Below are 21,443 nucleotides of genomic sequence, written 5' to 3' on the forward strand. Positions count from 1 at the left end.
TTAAAACTTGGGGGAGCCAGAGGTGGGGTTTAGATAATGTTTTCCTTAATTTAAACCTTTTGTTTTCAATTTACTATTCATCTATATATAAGGCCGGTGATGAAAACTGTTGTTTTGTCTAGTGATGTTAATCCTTGCAAAATGCTTATTTTTAGACTGCCTTGGAGTCAGCCAAACATGCAGCGGCCCACAATCTGTCTTCTTTCTGACAGGGAGAATACAAACCTCCATCATTTTCATGTTTAGTTGTTAGTTTTAAAAGCCATTACATTCAAGTGGATTCTAAACACAACCATACAAATCGTGCCACCCCTAGCTGAATCATTACGATTTTGAACAGACTGTTGTGTATCATTACGATTTTGAACAGACTGTTGTGTATTTGAACAGACTGTTGTGTACTGCTAACAACACTGTACTGTACAATTGTTCTCTCTTGTGTCTGGAGCTCCGAGAAGAGATGGTGAGTTGGAAAATTATGAGCTGAAGACAGAAAGCAGGTTCCAGGCTGCATCTGTATGATGCAAGTGAACACTGCAAAGTTTGAGTCCAGTGGGACATTTAAAACCAACCAGGGCTTTTTTTTTTTAGCTGGAAGGTCGGCTTGGCGTCAGGGGTTCTGGTCTAATGTGCAAAGGAGTTCCTGCTGGGCTTTTTCTACAAAAAAAAAGCTCTGAAACCAACAAAGTTTAATATAAGCTTCCATATGCATGCACAGTTGCACACTTCATCAAGTGCCACTGGACTCAAACTTTGTCCTGCTTCTCCAGTGAACATTGTTAGACAGTCTGGTAAGAGCTATTCCACATCGGCTTGGGATGCAGCTAACTCTCTGTAGGAATCCAGTCTTGGCTGGATAGTGTATAACAGAAATTGATCTAATGGCAGGTTACTGAGATTAGTTGATAGCAATAGATTAAAAGGGTGAAACTAATTTTGATCTCTTGTAACTATACAATCAGATTCAGCTGACTGGCTCTCAATTTGTGCCAGTACAATACAACAATAGAAGTTCTGGTGTTCCTTTTGGTGTTTCTAGATCCCCCACAGAGAGGAATTCTGGTTAGCAAATGCATCGTTTTATTTATTTATGACGCAGGGCAATTTTTATTTCAGAAGTTGTCATGTATATCATCACTGTGGTCTCTGAGGATGTGAACCTCTTTATGCAGCATTCCATGTGGCGGATGGAAAAGATATTAACACAGCCTTGGGGAGGACTTCCAATTACAGTGCAATCCTACACAGAATTATGCCAGTCTGCGCTCACTGAAGTCAACAAGTGTAAGAATAGAAGTCACTCTGCATAGAATCGTAGTTTACTAGTTTACTAGCCCCACTGCCTGCCCTTGCCTGTAGGCTGCAGAGCAGCTTGAGAAGTGCATCCCAGAAGGCCACAGGCCCTGAAAGGATTTTTTACTTGCCAAGGGCGAAGAGCCAAGCTACAAAGCTGCCTGTGTTAGGACCTCTAACCTGTATTCAGTGATACTTAATAGAGATGTCAGCTTCCAGGTGGGAGCTGGGAATCCCTCAGAATTTCAGCTCATCTCTAAACTACAGAGATCAGTTCCCCTGGAGAAAATGGATGCTTTGGACAGTGGACTCTGTGACATCAAACCCCACTGAGGTCCCTGTTCTCACCAGGCTCCACCTCCACGCAGACTCTTAGCTGGGAGAATCAGGTTTGATTCTCCACTTGCAGCTGCTGGAATGGCCTTGGGTCAGCCATAGCTCTTGCAGAGCTGTCATAAGAACATAAGAGAAGCCACGTTGGATCAGGCCAGTGGCCCATCCAGTCCAACACTCTGCGTCACACAGTGCCCCCCCAAAAAAGGTGCCATCAGGAGGTCCATCAGTGGGGTCAGGAGACTAGAAGCCCTTGAAAAGGCAGCTTTTGGGAGCGCTCTCTCAGCCCCACCTACCTCACAGGGTGTCTGTTGTGAGGGAGGAAGGTAAAGGAAATTGTAAGCTACTGAGATTCAGAGTGAAGGGTGGGATATAAATCCAATATCATCACTTCTTCTCCTCCTCCTCCACGAGTTTCCCAACCTGGATCTGGCAATCTTACCCCCCCCCCCATCCCCTGCTCATGGCCTAGGGTGACCTGGCAACCCTAGAATCATTACAGGTAGGTAGGTCTATGTAATATGAACTGTGATCCCAGGTTGTTGGTCTTACTAAAAGGCATTACACAGCTTTTGTTTTTTTGCTCCTGCACATATATTTCATATAAGCATTCTAGGCTTTTCATGCAATAGGATTTCACTCCATTTTGCTAGCATTCCTGAATTATCAATTTCCAGCTTCCTTGATGGGAATAGAAATATGAACAGCAAATAAAGACATTGCTTTAAACAATTTTTTGTGTGTGTTTCATTTCTTCTGAAGCACTAAAACACTGAAATGGCCCTTTGTGTTTTAAATGGTCAAACAGCGGACTCTTAATGTCATTTCCTTTTGCAATTATCTCAGGGGCTGAAGCCAGGAATGGGGCAGAAGCCAACATGACAGGCTATGGCCCTTGTCTCACAGGTTGGGGGGGGGGGGAGCAAAAGGTTCTGCCTAGAAGCTCAAGGACAGATGCTGGGAGAGTACTCAAATTTCTCTTGAAAAAAATTTTTTAAACCTCTGCCCAACAATGCATAAGAGAAATACATTTTATTTGCTTTCTATTTTGCCTTTCAATCCAGAAGGATTCCCAAAACGGCTTACCCGAAATGATAAAATCTGCCAGGTAGCATTTTGCTAACCTTTCTGGCCCCTGTGTGGATGATGACAGCTGCACAGCTGGGCCACCTGCAGACAAGGAAGTCATCATTATTTACCTGAGGGACTCTCCAGGTATGCCAAGAATTACTTTGTAAATTAATTGAAAACAAAATCCTATAAAATGCATCTAATGGACACTGAAAATGTTCCAGAAAGGATTAAATACTGTGTTTAGCTGAAAAGAAGGCCGGAGGGGGGAGCTCCCTAGAATTTAGCTGGGATTTAATGGGGGAGGTACTTCTAAACTACAGCACCAATCCTAAATCAGACTTTTCCCTGCAGCCACTGTGGCCGGACCTGCCTGTCCCGCATTGGTCTTGTCAGCCACCAGCGAGCCTGCAGCAGACGTGGACTATTGCACCCTTCTTAAATCTTCGTTCGCGAAGCCAAGCTGAGAGAGAGAGAGAGAGAGAGAGACTTCTAAATTATTCATCCCTCTACCAGAAATACAAGTGCCATGAAGCAACATCAGATGAGGATTTGGCCTCTATCCCATGTGTTGCCTCTCTGAGGCACCTGGTTGGCCACTGTGTGAGACAAGATACTTGCCCAGATGGATCACTGGTCAGATCCAGTGGGCACCTCTTAAGTTCTTACAACTCCCTGCAAATGGAACAGAAACATCCTGTTTAATTGCATTTTATCATGTATCTCCTTACATATATGCATGTATATACATCCACACATGTGCAGAGTATTCCTAAGCAGTTACATCCCTCTAAACCAACTGACAGCAATGGCCCTGGAAAGGCAGAACTCTTTAGGATTACACTAACAAAACCTGGTGTTTAGCACAGCTATCACATGATCTCTGTATTTTCATTGAATTCATTTCTACGCTGCCTTTCTCCCTCGAGTGGCTTACACCAGTCTCCTGTCATCCATTTTACCCTCATGACAAAACTGTGACCTAGGGAAGGCTACCTGTGTGTGACTGGCCCAAGCAAGAATGGGAATTTGAACCCATGGCAGAATGGGAATTTGAACCCAGACCCTAGTCCAGCAATCAGTTTCTCAATCCTGATTCCTCCCCTCCACCCCATATCCTGACAGAAAAATGTCTGCATTTGAAGAAGTGGGGTCTAGTCTAGGCCACAAGAACTTATATATAGCAATAAAATTTGTATCAGTCCTTTCAGGTTCTGCAAAACTCCTGTTTATTATAATTGAATATATCTTAATCTATCTAAATATAGAACAAAGTTTAATGTCAGTGGAACCTTTAAGAGCAACAAAGCTTAACTCTGAGCATGCAACACGAAAACTTATACCCAGAATTAAACTGTGTTGAATCTCACTTTCTGAGGTATGTCAGAGACTTGACAAGTTTCCAGTCCTCCTTGAGGAAACTTCACACCTATCAACTCGCTTCAAGCCCTCCTCTCCCACTTCCCTTCCCAGGATAGCCGTGCCCACGTTCACACCAGGGGGAGACTCTCCCCTTCTTCCCTGTCTCAAGGCTTGCTTCAACAGCACCGCCTTCCCTTGGAAGCCAGGCATTTCCCTTCAACGAAAAAGTCGCGCCAGCCGGTCTAGTTTCCAAGTAGGGCGGAGAGGGACTCTCTGGCTAGGAGCCCTTTTCTCTCTCTCCCCCGCCCACCCCTTCCATCGCTGCACTGTTGGTACATTCCCTTCCAAGTGGAAACCAAGGTGGGAGGGGAGGAATAACTGCCAATAACCGCCGTTCGGCGGAGCGAAGGCGGTGGGCGGGGCCGGGGCTCAGGTTAGCTCAAGAGGCTGGCCCGAGGGGAGGCGGGGAGCGCGCGCGCTCGTGCATGTGGAGCATGCGCGGCCGGGGGGGGGGAAGCTGCCCGCGTGGGCGGAGCTTACCCCCTCAGGAGCTTTGGCAGAGCCAGGCGCGCGAGTTGGCTGGCTGGCTGGCGCGTTTCTGTGCGTCTGTCTCTCTCTCCCCCTCCTCGGCCGCCTCAGTGCGTGAGTGGAAGCGTTGCGCGGCGGGGCAAGGACGGGACGGGCTCGCCGGTGTTGGATGGAGGCTCCCGTCCGCCTCGCCTGTTCTCTCTGGAATGTACCGGGGAGCGGCTGCCGAGCGGGAGCCAGGGCTCTATGGGCGCTGCTGAGAGGTGAGAGGAGCCGGAGAGAAGGAGACGCAGCCCCAAAGAGGTTGGGGGGCCGGGACGGCCTGAGCTGGCCCGCCCTGGCTGGGAGCAGCAGTGTCAGGAGGAGGGCACCCAGGGTGGAGGTCGGGTCTGGGAGGCAACGGGGGTGAGCCTCGGGAGGGAGTTTAAAAGGTTGCCTCGGGCAGGCTGCAGTTGTGGTGGGGAAGAGGGAGGCACGCGGAACAGAGCAGCTCTTGTGGCACCTCCAAGGCTGGCACGTTTGCAGAGCGTCCGTGGAGCTCAGGCTTTGCGCTTTCAGAGCCACCGAAGCAGAATAAACATCCTCCTCCAGGATGCTGCAAGAAGCTCCTGGCTGGGTGTTTTGTTTGTGTTTTGTTGCTGCTGCAACAAGCCGACCCGGCTGCCCCTCTGGAGTGCCAAAGATCAGCATCCCGTGAGATGGAGCTGTATCCCTACCGAGCAAGCGCTGTTCTGAATCTGCCCTTTCAGAGCTCGGATGTTGCAAGAAGACAAGCCTGTGCGAGGTTGCTTTCCATCTAAAGCCGTCGATTACAGCGGGCTTTGACTGGAGTAGCTCTGGACTACACTGAAACAGGGTCATCCATCTGGAATTGGAAGGGGGGGTCGAGTTTGCTGAATCTGCAGTAAGTCATCCCTCCTGGTCTCAGGGATGCATGCAGGGAGGGCGAAGTTTGGCCTGGGAGCTCCTCTTTAGCCTGAGACAGTGGAAGGAGGAAGTGTTTTGGTTTTATGGCTACAGGGAAACCAGAAAAATCCAGGCATCCACCCTTATCTCAGGTTGGCATGTAAAGGAAAAACCAGTGATCTGTTTGAGGAGGGCACCACCTCCTTTGGCTCCCCCTCTTCCATGCCACTGGACTTTGCAGTGCAGAACACTATAAGGCTTCGTTCTAGATCAGTTTGTTTGTAATTGGTGCTGCTCCCTGGTTTAGTAGCTCTAAGAGTAATTGGGGATGGTGGATTAGAAGACATAAACTAGCATATGTACTTGGTCTTGGATTCTGTTTCCTTAACAGAATAAAAGGCATCACTTGCATATTGTATCTCTTCAAATTGCTTTACTGTTAAAATCTACTCTGCCTGCTCTGTGCTGCAGTTCTGAACTGTGCCAATTGGGAAGTAGATGTTTAATTATGAAGGCTGAGGATAGCTGTGCCAGTGGCCTTTTAGTAGATTGCATTCCTTTTTCCTGTGATTCATCTTCAGAAGCTGTTATGTACGTAGTTGGGTGGGAGAATAGGAGTGGCATGCTGGTGACATTACCTGGATGCTTATATTGCATATCCCAGAATGGAATTCTAGAGAACCAGGTAATTGGTTTCTAAGCAGTTGCCATGCCTTTTGCTGTCTTTCTTGCTTTGAAAGAACTGATTTGGAATGGGGAAATGTGACTGAGAGACTTGCTTGTCAACTTCAAACTGTTTTAACTTCTGGTACAGCTCTCTTTGAACATGGAATTGAAGCTGCATCTTGTTTTTCTTAAGGAGTATTTTTAGCAGCAACATGTTGGGAGGTTCTTCTCATTTGGGCTAAGATGAAGCATCACATTTTGAATGGAAATTTTAAATTAACTGTTAACTGCTCCTCAACAAGAAAGCGTTCTTACCAAGAATGGCCTGCATGCTTGCTTTCTGTTATGCACATGTTAAAATTGCACACTATCCAAATGAGTTGTGTGCAAAAGAAAATACTTTAAGATGGGAATATCCATTGTTTCTCTGTGTCTAATTCCAGACAAATGGTTTGCCTAGTAAGTTATCAGTATAATTCACTGATTTTGGAGGGGTGTTACATAAGAAAATTTCTGAAATCAAGTGCTTTCAGTATCTTAATTAATTGAAAATACAAGACTTGTCCTAATTGCTATACATAGGTGATGTAAAGCTCAGTGATTTCAGAGGAAGCTCAAATCAAACTGTTAACTGTTGAATCAACATTCTTGTGTTTGTTTGCTTGTGCCACAAAAAGATCAGGTGTTCCCTTGTTTATGTGTAACTGAAGTTTGGATGTTGTTAAATTTCTATTCAGATGTACTTTTTCCTATAACCAGAAATGCATACAATCAGAAACTTTCCTCAAAACTTAGTTTGCTTAACTATGTATTGCTGTATTTCTGCTGTACTGCTCAAGTTTTCAGCATTCTTGCAGGTGTTTGACTTGACATGAACTAGACTGACTTTGTTTAGACAGGCGCCTTTGTCCAGGTCAGCAAGGCAGTGTACAATGAGTTTTCTATGTACAAGAACAAGCAGTATCACACTATTTTTGCTGTAAAATCGTGAGATAACCCAGTCTAAAATTCCTGTTGGAAGGCTATGTTATCTGACATTCCTCAGCTGATAAAATATATGTGTATATGATAAGCTTAGATCTGTAATTCTTAAGTATGTACATGTTAAAGGTTTAATAATATTTTATTATAAAACATTTTCTGACAACCATACTTAAGGATTCATATATGGTTGTACTTGGAATTCAATCTGTTAACATTTGAAACAGAACTTAGAATAATATATCAGAGCATGCACACAGTAATTGAAGAATATCCCTTGCCTTGTCAACAAAGCAGTTGGCAGTACAAGCCATTATGAATTTAAAACTCCAGACCTTGAAAATATATTTAATGATGGTATAGATACTGAAGTGGCATGTATAAAGGGTTTCATTTTAAGGAATATAATATCTGGAAAAAGAATCACTACTTTGAATACTTGAAAGCATTAGAGAGGTTTGTTTTGCTATAAATATGAAATGCATACTGGAGTAATGCCTGTGCAGCATACATATAATTTCAGTATTTTCTATCTTGAAACATACAGGATCATGGTTTTGCATAGTTTGAGTAATAGTGCTGCGGTGATATTAATGTGGCTGTTTAAAATCAAACTAATTATATGTGCCTGAAAGAGCCACATTAGTGTGATTCTAGCTCCCTGGTGCTTTTTTGGAGCCCTGGAGACAGCCTAGTGAATAGGGCTGAAAATTCATTCTGTATTTGATTAAATGGAACAGACTCGTTGCTTCTTACCCCAGCAGGGGCTAGGAGATCTCTTGATCCCCGAAGCGGCTCATAGACCCTGGGAATTCCATTAGCAAGCACCTGAGGAATTTCTGCCCTGCAGTGCCTTTTTTTAGTAGTAAGGGGGATGGGGTGGGGGGAAATAGAACCAGAAGTATATCATTCCTGATGATAGGTGGGGGAGGGCTGCACTAGAAGAATCCATATGTTGGCAGATCTAAAATCAAGGCATGACTTAATAGCTTATCTGGTAAGAGAAAAGCCCAGCCCCAAAGAATACTAATAGGCAGACACTAGCATTTAAAGGAAGGTTGTGCTGTACTTGGAGTACTAAAATTAGCTCACTCACCTTTATTATTGAAACCATCTGATTCCCTTTCTTTTGACTTGAAGAGGCACACTGGTGGAAAACCAACAATAATCATTTATACTTGGTGAGTTTCTAGAAAATGGAATATAATAGGTGATGGTATATGTTTTGTATTTTGTCAGTTGATATGTTTTTGTTTCTCTTCTGCAGTGTTAAATAACCTTTTGTGGTCAGTTGATAGCTAAAAAACAGATTCTGTCAGTAACAAGAAGACATAGATGTGTTTTCCCTGTGGGATAAGTATATCTTGCTGGTGATTTACCAAAATTTTAAATTATTAATCTTGGAAAAACTTGTGTTCAGAATTATTGCAACTTCACTGCAATAGTAACCTTAATGTTTAAAATTGATTTAAAATGTGAGGTTATGAATTGCATGTTGCTTGTCAGAAATACTTGATCATTATCTTTTGCGCTGAATGATTTTGAGTTTGTTTTAGCAATTGGCTCCTTTAGCTTCCAGTACTTTGGATCTGAGTCTAGGTATTTGATAAAGTTAATGATTCATTTTGGGGGGGAAACAGTTGCAGGAGAAGCAAGCACTTGAACAGTGCACCTTGCCTGACCTTAAGCACTGAGATTTGTAGATATTAGACCTTCAGTCTTTTATTTAGCTAATTAATTTTTAAGACTATGCTTCCTCTCCTTTCCATCTCCACCCCCCCCCAAAAAAAATTTGACAATCTTTTTGACATGAAAAGATTTGGAAAGCTCATTTCTTTTGACAACTTTAGATTCTTTTCTAAGGTAAAATATATATTCATGCTTGACAGACTGAACATATTGGAAAGTAGTAATGCTGTATTTGCAGCATTTATATAGTGGCTTTTTTTGCTGAAGCATATTGTTATAAAGTAGTTAATTCCAAAATACAAATTTGGAATCCAATTTTAAGTTTCATCCTAGCAGATTCATCTTCAGAGTTGCCACCAGCTTATCATTTGGAAATATTAACACGGAATGTACTTGTAAGAGGTCCGACAAGTATTGTACTTCGAAATAATATACCGGAATTCTATGTCAGCCTCCTTGATGGAGTTTAATATGTAAAAATACTTCTGAAGTAGAACTGGAAACTGTCATGATTAAGGCTGTGATTTTTAAAGCTAATTAGGATTGACATACAAGTAGTAAAAATGAAGCAAACGGCTTAAATAGCCACAAAGTCACAATAAGATGAAAATATTACACAGCAGTTACATTGAACAATTGTTACAGTACTTTGACCTTTATCCCTAAAATTGGTGTATTGTTCAGGGGTTCTGATGTTGAAACTCCTCAGTTATCATAAGAAACACAATTTGATTTTTCAGAGCAAACTTCTTTTGGAAAAGTTTGCATAGGATACTCTACCAATATTGATCTTTCTCCTGTATTCTTATGTGGTAGAGGTTGATTTGATTCATCATTTGTAAGTCTGGTTTGCAGTATTGTGGATGATGGTCTGTTTGTAGGTCTGAAAAGTGTTAGATGCTGTGTACTCCCTCTGCTGGCCAGCTCCTATGGCAGAGCAATGAAAGAATACAGTACCTGTTGAGGAACTTAAATCAGTGGTCCCAATGTCGTTCCAACAACTTGCCTATTGTAAGAGCTACAGAAGCCCAGTGGTTGGATACAGGAGGCAGTAATTGGGGACTTAAACTATTATCTATTACAAATTAGAGTTCTGACTTGTTCTGTTGAAACAGGACATACCTAAATGTGTTTTGCAATCACATGTTTTGTCATTGAGGGTTCAAATGTTTGTTTCTAAAAGCATGTGTCTAAACTATAACATTTTATAATGTAAAACAAACTGGAAATCAATCCAGTTATCAGACATTTCTCCAGTTTGGACATTATTTTAAAGCAAATATTGCGGGGAGAATAGCAGTGGCCTGACTTTAATTCATAAAATGTGCTTTTTTAGCCATTGGACATAAATTATTCTAAAGTTGATTTGGGGTATCTTTGGTGAACAGTTGCAGGTCAAATGCATGCCCTTCTCTGTACAAAGCCTCATATATGTGCTAATTAATGTTTGGTGGGTCAGTGTATGCAAAATTTCATCTAGCGTATCAAATAAAGCAAATTGAACCTTCTTTTTATCATCATCTGTAGGTCTTTACATATCCCAAGCATCTGGACTTTCAGTTGTCAGAAAATACTCCCCCCCCCCCTTTTTTTCTTTTTTGAACCTGTGACAGATTTCAACTTGCTAGCTGTGACAAGAATTTCTTTATATTTTGGCCCCCTAGTTAACCTATTAAAGGAATAAGTTTGGCTTTAAAGTTAATGTTAGGTGTAATAATTCAGGGGTGTAAAATACTTGTGATAGGTAAAAACATCAATATTTTATGTGAAAATCATCTGCAGAGTTAGAAACAACTCTTTAACTTATAGATACCTGTGTGGTCTACTATTTTAGTAGATTTGTAGTAACAAGTGTTTTAAATCCAATATTCAAACACAGACGACCCTAAATCAGTGGGGTGGTTTATCTGCAAGCTTTGATGCTTGTAACTTTAATTAAGACAAATGTTTTGAGCTCCAGGTGCTGTGTACTCTTCTTATATACAAGCGGTTGAATCTGTTAAAAAGACTATCCATCCTTCAAATTCTCCAACTGACTATCTTGTTGGGATGGGGGTTCATTGTCAGTTAGCCACCATGTGTTGAAAGCTCTTGCTTTTAAATGAGAATAAAAGTTACTGTCTTACACTTCCAGTAATTTGGTTGAAACATTTGTTAAGGTTGTATAGCCACAGAACTTGTTCCTGTTGCATACTGAAGAAGAGGAGTTGATTTTATGCCTCAGTCTTCACTACCCAAAGGAGTCTCAGAGCGGGTTACAATCACTCATCTTCCCTTCCTCTCCCCACAACGAACACCCTGAGATATGGTGGGGCTGAGAGAACTCTTGAGAGAACTGTGACTGACTTAAGGTCACCCAGCTGGTTTCATGTTGAAGAGCGGGGAATCAAATCCAGTTCTCCAGATTAGAGTCCACCACTCTTAACCACTACACCAACTGGTTCTCAGCAGTGGTGTAGCATATGCTCTCTGCTGGTTGTAGTTCCCTTGATGAATCAGGGTATTTCATTCTGTCCCATGCTTCTCTTTCTACTTTTTGTAGCAAACAATCATGAAAGTCAAGTAGCCCAATCAGCAATGGGCACAATCGAGCATTTGTTTCCTCTTCAAGGCGGCAGGAAATCATTTTGGTTGTTGGCTTATGAGGGCTAAGACAAATGCTTGCAAGTCATTAAGTGAAACTGGTTGGTGGAGATTGGAAATGCTTTTAACACAAAAACTTTTGTTAGCATTTTGAGTCAAACAGCTCATCCTGCACTCAAAAGCAAAAACAAGTGGAGAGGGATGAAAGCTGTCTCATGGATTTCCTAAGGAGACATCACCATGTATGAGTTCAGTTTCCAACTGCTTGCTAGCTGTGCAAATACTGCACACTTTGACAGTTGTGGAACTTTGGGATATAGTAATGAGGCATTGGTGGCAGTGAAATCCTGCCAAAAGTGCATTTGCCTTCTCAATTTGAAGGGACAAAATGAGCCAGAAACTGGGGGGCATGGTGGGGAAGAAATATCAAATCAAAGTTGTAGAGGAAGAAAGAAAGCAAGGTAAAAAAGCTATGGCTGCATAGAATTAATTACTTCATAGCCTCACCAACCAAGGATTCACTTGTATGATAAGAATTTGTGGGGTAAGGAGTGGTGACCAGCCTGCTGTGGCTCTGGGAATGTCAGGAAGTTGAAAATCAGGAGGAGTCAGAGAATAGGTGCACACTTAGAAGGTGTGCATGAGGGTCAAGAGGCTGAAAAAATAGTCCATCTGTGACTTTGTAGGATATGAAGGAACCCTAACGGTGAATCTGTGGTCTTTGAGTTCTTGGACAGCAATCATTCTTGTTTTAGTTTATATGTGAGTAAAAGGTATTTGTCGCCAGAGAGAAAGGTGTGATATCCATCGAGCCTGCATGCATGCTGTGTATCTGGGCCATCAAGGCACCACCAATTTATTGCGACTCCAGCAAGGGGCTTTCAAGGCAAATGAAAAACAGAGGTGATTTGCCATTGCTTTCCTCTACAAAGTATTCCTTGGCGGTCTCCCTTCCAAGTACCTACCCTGCTTAGCTTCCAAGATATGATGAGATTGAGCTATACTGTGCTTCCTTTCCTCCTGCATTCATGTTGGGTGTTAGGAAAGAGAATGATTGCAAGACAGAGGTGAAATAAAAGGTGTAAGAATGAAAATATAGATAGTGGAGGCCATGCATCTTCATGACATGAGATAAACTATCTCCTAGACTGTTGACTAGGAACTGTGGTTAAGTTTGAGTGCACTGGAATGTACCACCTGAAGCACTGGGCCAAGTTGTCTGGTGCTTTTAAAATATGCTACTTTAGAATCCAGTCTTGTGATTTAAGGTTGATCTCATTATTGTTCACTCTGTGCCCCAGATTTGAAATGAAGATGTTTTCCATAAAAGGTCAAGCCTGGATACTTTCTCATTTACTTAGACCCTGCATTTTTCCCCAGTGGAGACTTAAAGCGGCTTACGGCATTGTTCACCCCTCTTCCATTTTATTCTAACAACCACCATATGAAGCAGGTTATGCTGAGAGTGACTGGCCAGCCCTGGGTCACCCAGTGAGATGCCATGGCACAGTAGGGATTTGTACATGGGTCTCCAAGATTCTAGTCTGATGATTTAACCACTACACAACATGGGTCTTTTTATTCAAGCAAACTTTTCATTTACAGAGATGGAGGGGAGCAGCATGTGGCCCTTGAGGTGCTACATGTTTTAAATACATGTTTTGAGTTTTATTAAGAATGCAGAACTAGCATATTGAGTCAGATAATCCTCATAAATGTTTGAAGCTTTAAAAAATTCATTTCACAGATTAGAAAAACTGGTAACACTCAATAGGTGACACAGGAGGTGGCTGTTTCTATTGGCTTGGCATTTGTCCCATACACATATTGACATAATTTGCACTACAACTGACAGTGTTGATGGAATAAATGTTGGTAATGATATCCTAGTACTCAATTATCAAAGGGGTAATGATAAATAATTGTCATAAATGGGAAGTTCTGGATACTATTTGGGGATGCATTTTTAACAGCTTTCCTATGAAATATTGCTGCAGGGCTATTTTACCTGGAGTACCATCTTGATTTGGTTTGCCTTTTCTTGAACATGGACTTGTAACTAGAAAGAATGACAGAAGATGGTCCAAGGGTGTACTTAAGTTTAATATATATGAACGCCTGTTTGAAAATCTGTGTGAGGTATAAAAATCAAATGAAAAGTTAAAGCTTAAAGGTTGATCCTTTCTTGCACTGTACTCAGTAATCTTTGATGGAGATGAGTTATTATATGTACATTGTGATTCTGTGCAGTTCATCACACACAAGTCTGCTTTGTTATTCTCATTCATGAGGACTGCTTTTTCCCTGTGGCCATGAATTTAATGGATTCTAATTACCTGTGATGTAAGACAGTAGTAGATTGGGTTGCTATAAATGTTGACTGCAGGTGTAGGTTTAATAGATAAATGTTCCTCTAGGGATCATGAATTGCATAGATCCTTGCAAGTTACAACAAAATGTAAGACTCGATAAGCTAGTTTAATACATCTTTGGACTATTTGATAATGTCAGTAAAACTAGAGCTGCCAATTAAGTAATTCTTGACTAGTTCCTTTGGAGCAGAGTTCAGGAACCAGCTACACCATTTTGTAGGCCAAGTTCTCTGGCCCCAGCTCTTTTCCTGCAACTGTAGAGCGTTGGAAAGGTGGGCATTTTAAAGGTCCATAGAAGCCCAGTTTGGCTTAAGACCACAGTATTGGGAGGCGGGAGGTTTGCCATCCTTCATCCCCTTTTTGATGAGCATAAAGGACTTCGGAAAGGAGTTATTTCTACCATTTTGAAGATCCAGATAACCCTCACTTGTTACAAAACATAACATGTAGTTTGGCCTTCAGATGCGCCTGACAGTTTTTAGTATAAATAAATCTCTGGAATCTTAGTTAACTGTAAAGTACTGTAAAAAACTGTATAACATCTTGGCAGGATAGAGTTGGTTTAATCACTGGTCCTGAGTTTATGGAATTATCCAAATGTCCTGGGCTTGTAAGCCAGGGATCCCCAATTGTTTTGACGCAGGGTGGTGGGCACAACAACAAAATGCGTGCCACGAAAGGATGCTATTAAAAATGAGCATCGTGTTTTAAAATATTTTTGTTGCTTACATGCAGCTTACAGTGAAGATCCTTGTGCTGTGGTGACAGCTGTTACCTAAGAAAATTTTTAAGATTCTCCAGTGCCCAGTCCCTGCCTGGGACCCATACGCCGTCTACACTTGGTGTATGCCAGTAAAGATATTGTGCCAAATTTTACATTTGTTCTCCAGATCTACCTCCAGAATGTAGCATGACTCATTGTTTTCATCATTTTATATTATATCTTTTTCAAACTGTGTTTTGTATCCCAACTAGATTTCTGCAGGTCCCATTGAAATTGATTTTCACTGTTTTTTTCTTCCTGTGAGAGATCTCAGATCCCCCCAAACTATTTCTGAGGGTTCTCCAGTCTCCAGGAGCAGCATTTCGGGAGGTGTTTTGAGCTGCTGCAGGATGAAAGAATTGTTTTATTGAAAAGGAATTTTGGAAACAGACTAGAATGGGAGATTGCTGCATTACAAGTTATTACAACACTCAGGACAATGGAACCCCCAGGGCTTAACAGAGATATTGAGTTCTTATCTCACTGCACATGCCAAGTCACTGAGTTCTTGCATCTCTTTGTTAACTCTTTTATTCTCTGCATGCTAATTTTATGTTATTAACAGGTTTCACCAGTTGGTTTAATACAAATTTAGCTATACTTGTCACTCAGTTACTTGTGCATCTTGACTCCAAACAGCCCTTCCTGGCAACTAACTCCCTTACATATATGTAATGGTCGGTGAAGTCTATTTCAATATATCTGAAGGATGTTCTTTGCAGAGGTAAATTTTACCCCTTTACCCAGAGGTAAACTTTCTGAGTCTTAAAGTTAATGCCACTAGCCTCAAACTTTTCTCTGCTTTGTGTGGTCTATGACAGGGGCAATGTTCTGCTGTGCAGCATGTTTCTCCAGCACTAGGTAAAAGGTATTGGTGTTTCTGTTCATGTGTGTGAGAGAGAATGTGTTCCACAGTGAAAGACCATTCACATAATGGAAGAGAGTGCAGTACAAGCAGAATCCAGCTGTAATTGTAGTGCATAGTTTTAAGAGAATATGGATTAATACCCCCATTTCTTTTATGTGATATTTTTAAAATGGTGATATTGCTAAGAGGTTAGTATTTGTGATATTCATATTTTGTAAGTGTGGTGTAGTGATTAAAGTGTCAGACTAGAATTTGGGAGACTCAGGCTTGAATCCCCACTGAGCTGTGAAAGCTTGCTGGGTAACCTTGGGCTAGTTGCATGCTGTTAGCTTAAACTAGAAGGTGATTGTGAGGAAAGGATAAAATGGAGGAGGGGAGAATGACGTAAGCTCCTTTGGATTCCCATTTGGGAAGAAGATGTGAGGGCAATCTGGCTGTGACATCTGTCACCCCATTGATCACCGGGGTTGATTCGGCTGATCTGGCTGGCTAGGCGGGTGTTCCCTACCTCACCACTCCATGTGTGTCCCTCCTGAAGCTGCATGCTTGGTAGAAGAGGACAACCATCCCAGATAGAAGTGTACCATTCTTTGGTAAAGGGTATACAATAGCTACTTTAGGTTCCCGTTGGGGAAGAAGGTGGGATATGAATGAGGTAAATGGATACATAGTTAGAGGCAAAGATTTCTAGCTGTTAATTGCTCTGGCTAGCACCAAAATCACTTGTCAAGATAAGTTATCCATTCAGCAAACTAATGAAATTCCCTGGATATTTCAGACAGCTCTGAAGCTTGCTTTTGTTAATTTTTCATAATATGTTCTGTCAAAGCATAGCATAGATGCAGAGGTAACTACTGTCAAATGGCATTCCCTCAGTTTTTTTTCAGATATGCCAGCTTTGTTTTTCAGTTCAGCACAGTGAATAGCAATTTACTATCCTCCTAGCTCACATCTTTATTAAGCCATGGACTATCATGATTTTTGGTTGTCATGGTTTCACTTTGACTCCCAGGTCTACCAAGTGTTTGCTTTCTCCTCTTCCTTTGAAGAACCTGTAAGAAGAACCTAATGAAAGAAGGGACTTGTTGGTTTTGCAGCAGTGTAGTAGAATAGGGGTTCCCACAGTAAAAAACCCCCACAAAAAACAGGAAAATAAATATACTTCAGCCATGTTTGGAGGTTCTGTAGCTGACAAGGCCTGTGAGCAAGCCTTGATTTTGTACACTTGCCTCTACCAGTGTATCACCTGACAACATATGTGCTGTGTTTTAAAACAAAACAAGTTATTGTCTTGTAGAACAAAGTTTGATTCCAGTGGGACCTTTAAGACCAACAAAGCTTTAGACAAGGCATGAGCTTTCATGTGTGACTCTTTGTGACCCCATGGACAAAGTCACGCCAAGCCCTCCTGTCTTCCACCATCCTCCAAAGTCTACTCAAATTCGTGTTTGTTACATCAGTAACACTGTCCAGCCATCTCATCTTTTGCCGCCTCCTTCTTCTTTTGCCTTCTGTCTTTCCCAGCATCAGGATCTTCTCCAGTTCCCTTTTCATTTGGTGGCCAAAGTATTTGAACTTCAGCTTCAGCATCTGACCTTCCAGGGAACAGTCTGGGTTGATTTCTCTTAGGACTGACTGATTTGATCTTCTTGCAGTACAAGGGACTCTCAAGATTCTTTTCCAGCACCACAGCTCAAAAGCATCTATTCTTCTGCGCTCAGCCTTCCTTATGGTCCAGCTCTCACAGCCATACATTACTACTGGGAATACCATCGGTTTGACTATACGGACTTTTGTTTGCAGGGTGATGTCTCTACTTTTTATTATACTGCCCAGGTTCACCATAGCTGTCCTCCCAAGGAGCAAACGTCTTTTAATTTCATGGCTACAGTCACCATCTGCAGTGATCTTGGATCCCAAAAATGTGAAGGCTATCACTATTTCCATGTCTTCCCCTTCTATTTGCCGAGGTGTGATGGGGCCAGATGTCATGATCTTAGGTTTTTTTATGTTGAGTTTCAACCCTACTTTTGTGCTTTCTTCTTTCACCCTCAACAAGAGGTTCTTTAGGTCCTCCTCACTTTCTCCCATTAGAGTGGTATCATCTGCATATTTGAGGTTGTTGATGTTTTTCCCAACAATCTTAATTCCGGTTTGTGCTTCATCAAGGCCAGCGTTCCACATGATGTGCTCTGCATATAAATTAAATAAGCAGGGTGACAATATGCATCCCTGTCGAACTTCCTTTCCTATTCTAAACCAATCAGTTGTTCCATATCCTGTTCTGACAGTTGCTTCTTGACCCTTATACAGGTTTCTCAGCAGACATGTGAGGTGGTCTGGTACTCCCATCTCTTTAAGTACTTGCCACAGTTTGAAACAAAAATAGACGTTTTTCTGATACTCCCATGCTTTCTCCATAATCCAGCGAATGTTGGCAATTTGACACACTTCCTTAGATACAATGAAATGGAATTTACCAGTCCATACATATAGGACAAATGTTGAACAGCAAATTAGTATACAGCATAATGAAGAAGTTTTAACAGATGCAAACAGGAATAAGTTTATAAGTTCTCCATTATTTGGATTTCATTCCAGGGGGAAACAGTGAAGCAAATAACTGTCAAAAATTGGAGATAAATGTGTATAAGTATCCTTCTTAGATCAAAGTGGGTAGCCATGTTGGTCGGAAACAACAGAACAAAGTTAGAATCCAGTGGCATCTTTAAGATGAGGAAGTGTGTGTTCCCACAAAAACTCATACCTTGAATAAAACTTCGTCGGTCTTAAAGGTGCCACTGGACTCATTGTGGGATGCTATGAGTAATTGAGACCTTGTTGTTAGGCTCCATCTGTCTCCTCTCAAGTATGGAGGTAACTAGAAGCATCTTTTTTATTTGAGGTGGGGTGATTTGTAGTGCAGTGTTGTTTCTCCTCTGTTACCAAGCCAGAGAAATGCATTCCAATATACCATTCATTCATTGCATCATGTTACAATTACTGTTCTACTCTATTCCAAATAAGAAATACACTAAAATAAAGAGGATGTATAGCCCTTCTTGGTGAGAATACAGATGTAAGGACTGAATGAATTGAGCATATGTAGTGAGATAAGAAATCAATATCCCTGTTAAGTCCCAGGGGGACAGTTGTTCCAAGCGTTGTGATAACTTTTGATTCAGCAGAACAAAGTAGAAGTAGCACCTTTAAGACCAACAAAGTTTTATTCAGAATGTAAGCTGTCGTATGCATGTATACTACTTCAGACAAGGGAATGGGGTAATTCAGCAATTTCCCTTTCTGCTGAAGTTCCTTTGCTGAAGTTCCTTTGTAATAAAAGAGCTGTTTAAAGTCACCCATTGAATGTCCAGGAAGGTTGAAGTGTCACATCAAGTCAAGGGTCTTGCTTGCAAAAGTTGTTGGGTTTGCATATGTTGCACAAGTAAGGTGCTCATGTGTTACAATACTTTGCTGTTGCACTTAGTACCCTGGATTAAAGTCCCTGCAAAAGTTTGAGTGGTCCTAAGGATAAAAAATTCAAGGTGTCTCACTTGAATATTTCAGTTCCTCAGAATGGGAGAGCCTTTGACCACACTTCACATTATGCTACAGTTGGTTATTTGAAAATACATTACAAAGAACTGAAGGTTATTGTAGTATTGTCTCTTTAAGAATCATTGTATTGAGGATGCTGATCAATAACTAAAAAGTCAGTGGGATTTTCTTTCAGCAACATTTTCCTAAGAACAAACAATGAATGTTTACTGTTTAAAGGCCAAAAAATAAATAAATCAGTAGACCCTACTCACAAGCCAGGCAGTCATTCAACAGAAAACCTTACCTGTTGCCTTGAATTACTGAATGTATTGCTGTCATTGTGTTGTAAATTTCCGTTACTGATTCAGGATAGTAAAAAAGCCAGTGTTGGATACAACCAGTCTTCATAGGTTAAACCTTTGACCAGTTCAAAAGATCACAGTGTGATGGAAAAGCAGGAAGTCTTATCCTAAATAAGGAACTATTGTTAGCACAAGTTCTTCTTTGGTACCAAGCTCTTGTGGTAAGTAAACATTAATATTAGGGAAAAGATGTAGCAGAGTGATTTTCAAATGATGGGAAGGGGGTTAATTTGTGAATATTTCCCTATTCTGTTATAGTTAGCTGCTTAATCTCTCCCATGTTCATGAAATAGACTTCAAAGCAGACTTTTCTAGTTTGGGGTTATGTTCAAACAAAGGGAAAACACATAACCCACTACATTTATTAAATGGAAATAGGTGCACTTATTATTCGGATTAAATAATTGTATTTCCTCACATTGGGTTAGCTGGTAAGTGATGTGAAGAAGTTACTTCAATAGAATCCTGTGACTGGAACAAAAGAGTGGAAATCCTAACAGTGTGCTTTCTCCTTCAGCCAGCTGTGGTGTAGTAGTTAAGAGCAGCAGACTCTAATCTGGAGAATCAAGTTTGATTCCCCACTCTTCCACATGAAGTCAGCTGGGTGACCTTGGGTCAGTCACAGTTCTCTCAGTTCTCTCAGCCCCACCTACCTCACAAGCAGGGCTTGAATTCAGCAGGAGTGCATAGCTCCTGACCCTCCAGCCAGGGTCTGCATGCAGTGAGGATGTGTCCCCGCTGCACACAAATCCTGCGACATATGCAAATGAGGTATGCTACTGAGCTCCTGCACCTTTTTTTCTTCAAAATGACACCTGCTCACAAGGGTGTCTGTTGTGGGGAGAGGAAGGGAAGGTGATTCTAAACCGCTCTGGGACTTCTTCTTCTTAAAGGTTTGCTTTCTCAGTATCCCACCATATACTACAGAAGAGAAACTGGGTATTCTATCTATTTAGCCAGCTCCAGGTTGACTCAGCCTTCCATCCTTCCGAGGTCAGTAAAATGAGTACCCAGCTTGCTGGGGGGAAAGTGTAGATGACTGAGGAAGGCAATGGCAAACCACCCCGTAAAAAGTCTGCCGTGAAAGCGTTGTGAAAGCAATGTCACCCCAGAGTCGAAAACGACTGGTGCTTGCACAGGGGGCTACCTCTACCTTTTTTTATAATAAGTATATATGGCAAGTATGCAGTGACTTAAATAAAGTGTTCTATAATCACACTGCACACCAATGTATCCAGTAAGCAAGGAGAAATTTACTGGTTTAGGAGAGCAGCTGCAATTTTTATTTTAGCATACTGTGGGTTCTAGGAGGAGTTTGATTGCTGGATCTGCAGAATATTACTTTGTTCTCAGTAGTCTGCAGTTGAGCATGATAAGAGGCCATAGGTTCAAATCCTTACTTGGCTAATGCTCGATTAGTGATTTGGATATTGGGTAAATGACTCACAGGTGGTTGTGAGGATAAAATGTCGATGTCCCCGTAAACCTTGTCCTGAGTCCTTTAGTTTAGACAAAGTATAAAATACAGATGTGGTTTGTATGTGATATAGTTTAGATACCCTTGACTCTTTGACTTTTCATGTTCTTTGAGGGCCCATGTTTGTTTTACAATCTAAATAATTACACCATCAAAACAATACGAATTCTTTCTGCTACTGCTACTACTACCCCATTGCTCTATAGTTGTACCTAGATATTTTAGATAAAGTCATATGAAATCTTCAGATTGCCTGTTTTTTCAGGGGACTTTATGGAGCATTCCAGTCTTTCAGTAGACTTTATTCAGCATTTGTTTAAAGAACTATCAGTAATCAAGATTTAGATTGCATTTATAACATTTACAGAGAACTACATCGCATTGGATTTTGATGAACAAATGGTCCGGTGTAAAGGGCATGTACTACATACTTGTACATATCATTGACAAAGTCATGGAAAATCTTCTGGTGGTCTATGGAAATTTTTATTTGCTGTTTAGTATTTCTGTTGAAATTGTTTGACTATGAATTACAAATATTTTTTAATCTGTCAGTCATTTTAAAGATTATTTGTTAATCTGTTAAAATTAGGTTTTAAATATAAAGCCTTGCTCTTAGCACGCTATGATTAAAGTACTCTTTCTGTTA

The 21,443-nt window shown here is 41.3% G+C and overlaps 1 protein-coding gene across 3 annotated transcripts in view; it reads left to right on the plus strand.

The window, feature by feature from the left end:
• The window catches only part of CDON (cell adhesion associated, oncogene regulated), a 136,276-nt gene that overhangs the window by 62,403 nt on the left and 52,430 nt on the right, over positions 1–21,443 (plus strand). The window contains exon 1 of one of the 3 annotated variants that reach the window (XM_060250683.1): positions 4,666–4,850. The exons of 1 other annotated variant lie outside the window; for it this stretch is intronic. The gene's annotated coding sequence lies outside the window, so the exon portion shown is untranslated. Of the gene's footprint in view, positions 1–4,665; positions 4,851–8,106; positions 8,322–21,443 lie in introns of those variants that run through there. One more of the 3 variants, XM_060250684.1, reaches the window with a different exon arrangement.

The sequence above is a fragment of the Heteronotia binoei genome, chromosome 12 (genome assembly GCF_032191835.1).
Source record: "Heteronotia binoei isolate CCM8104 ecotype False Entrance Well chromosome 12, APGP_CSIRO_Hbin_v1, whole genome shotgun sequence".
NCBI lineage: Eukaryota > Metazoa > Chordata > Lepidosauria > Squamata > Gekkonidae > Heteronotia > Heteronotia binoei.